At 39.3% G+C, this 2,670-nt stretch overlaps 1 non-coding gene across 1 annotated transcript; it reads right to left on the reverse strand.

Moving 5' to 3' along the window:
• Positions 1-414: 414 nt before the first annotated feature.
• LOC118672564 lies at positions 415-548 on the reverse strand. The gene has a single exon (XR_004973124.1). It is a non-coding gene; the product is annotated as a U11 spliceosomal RNA (small nuclear RNA).
• Positions 549-2,670: the final 2,122 nt, after the last annotated feature.

Genomic DNA, 2,670 nt, shown 5'->3' on the forward strand with positions numbered 1-2,670 from the left:
TGGAAGAGGCTGCTCTGAACTGAGCTTTGAAAGGTAAAAAGGATTCTATTGAGCAAGTCAGTGGAACCACATGGGCAGACACAGAAGGAGGGACTCCGGGAACTGACTGACTCAGTTATATTTTTTAAACATTTTTTAATGTTGCTTGTCATTTTGAATAGGTAATAAAGTCACATGGTTCAAACTTCATTAAGTATAAAAGATGATACAGTACAATTTCTCACCTGCCCTCAGACACCTAGTTTACCTTCCCAAATCACCAAGGTTATCAAATTTTTAATATTCTTCCAGAGATGTTCTTTGCATATAAGAGTATGCGTGTGTGTGTGTGTATAACCCCGAGTTACACAATGGTAATATACTATACCTGCTATTCTTCACCCTAATTTAATTTAATTTTTTAAATTTATTTTTACGGGCGCCAGGACCAACGGTCACCAGCTGCCCAAGTACCAAAAAATTATGCTTCCGAAATCTCTTGATGTCGATTCTGCACGTAGAGCAATCAGACTGCTCTATGTGTGTCACTCACAACAGAAGCCATTTTTGCTCTTCTTCACCCTAATTTTTTTAAAAAAATTAATTCATTGATTTTAGAGGGAGAGAGAAAAAAAATTTTTGATTTGTTTTTCCACTTGTTTGTGCATTATGCATGTGTATCTGTCTCTCCACCCCCAAGCTCACTGCCCCCAGTGTTAAAACTGAGCTATGGCCCTGACCGGTTTGGCTCCATGGATAGAGCGTTGGCCTGCAGACTCAAGGGTCCCGGTTTCGATTCCCATCAGGGGCATGTGCCTTGGTTGTGGGCACATCCCCAGTGGGGAGTGTGCAGGAGGCAGCTGATCGATGTTTCTCTCTCATCGATGTTTCTGACTCTCTATCTCTCTCCCTTCCTCTCTGTAAAAAATCAATAAGATATATTTTAAAAAACACAAAACTGAGCTATGCTTCTGGTTATGAGTAATGTCACCAACATGAAGGAGGCCTCCGACTTTAGCTACACTGGACTTGGTACAATTCTCCAAGTTCCTTGAGTTTCATGAATACAAACTAAGTACCCATCAGTCCAGAAACTGGTTAAGCCCTGGCCGATGTGGCTCAGTTTGTTGAGCGTCTGTCTCATGCACGAAGAGGTCGTTGATTTGATTCCTGGGGGTATTCAGGAAACAGTCATTCGAGGTTTCTCTCTCATCCATGTTATTCTCTCTCCCTCTCCCTTCCTCTCTTTCTGTAAAATCAAAAGCATATTTTTAAAAAATATATTTTATTGATTTTTTACAAGAGGAAGGGAGAGAGATAGAGAGTCAGAAACATCGACGAGAGAGAAACATCGATCAGCCGCCTCCTGCACATCTCCTACTGGGGATGTGCCCGCAACCCAGGTACATGCCCCCGACCGGAATTGAACCCGGGACCCTTCAGTCCACAGGCCGACGCTCTATCCACTGAGCCAAACCGGTTTCGGCTAAAAGCATATTTTTTTAAAACAGAAGAAACTGGTTAAAAGAATTATGGCATAACCATACAATGGAATATTATCTAGCCATAAAATGGAATGAGAAAGCTTGTTGTGTACTGATATGCAACAATCTCTAGAATATATTGTTAAATTAAAAAAAAAATCAGCACCCTAGCCAGTTTGGCTCAGTGGATAGTACATTGGCCTGCGGACATGTACCTCAGTTGCAGATTCCTCCCCGGCCTGGGCCCTGGTCAGGGCTTATGCAGGAGGCAACCAATTGATGTGTTTCTCTCACATCGATATTTCTTTCTGTCTTTCCCTCTCTCTTCCACTGTCTCTCTAAAAAGCAATGGAAAAATATCCTCAGGTGAGGATTAAAAATAATAATAAAATTAAAAAATCAGGGTGGCTCTGGCCAGGTAGTTCAGTTGGTTAAAGCATTGTCCAATATGCCAAGGTTGCAAGTTTGATCCCTGGTCAGGGCACATACAAGAATCAACCAATGAATGCATAAATAATAGAACAACAAATCGATGTTTCTTTCCCTTCCTCCTCTAAAAATAATTTAAAATAAATAAAATAGTAATAAATAAAAGTAAATAAAATTAATCAATAAAAAAAAATTTTAAGTCATCCTCTTACCACTTTCTCTATGCTGGCTCAGGTGGTCTGACCCCTGATCACATATTAAACCGATTATTTCTTGCTTTCAAGCTTCCTCCATCATTGTCTTTTCATTATAGTCTTAAAAGCAATTACTCGCACCATTTTCGCTATTTCTACCATTGCCTATATACCAGCGGTTCTCAACCTGTGGGTCGCGACCCCTTTGGCGGTCGAACGACCATTTCATAGGGGTTGTCTAAGACCATCCTGCATATCAGATATTTACATTACGATTCATAATAGTAGCAACATTACAGTTATGAATTAGCAACGAAAATAATTTTATGGTTGGGTCACAACATGAGGAACTGTATTTAAAGGGCCAGAAGGTTGAGAACCACTGCTTGTGCTATGGTTACGGTGACCATGTAATTTATTGTCTAAACTAGGACACTTTTTTTTTTACTTTTTTTTAAAATTCACTCTTCTTATTTTATTTTTTTGTTAATCCTCACCTGAGGATATTTTTCCATTGGTTTTATATTTATTTATTTATTTATAAAATATATTTCTTTATTGATTTCAGAGAGGAAGGGAGAGGG

The sequence above is a fragment of the Myotis myotis genome, unplaced genomic scaffold, assembly GCF_014108235.1.
Source record: "Myotis myotis isolate mMyoMyo1 unplaced genomic scaffold, mMyoMyo1.p scaffold_m19_p_17, whole genome shotgun sequence".
In the NCBI taxonomy this organism is placed as follows: domain Eukaryota; kingdom Metazoa; phylum Chordata; class Mammalia; order Chiroptera; family Vespertilionidae; genus Myotis; species Myotis myotis.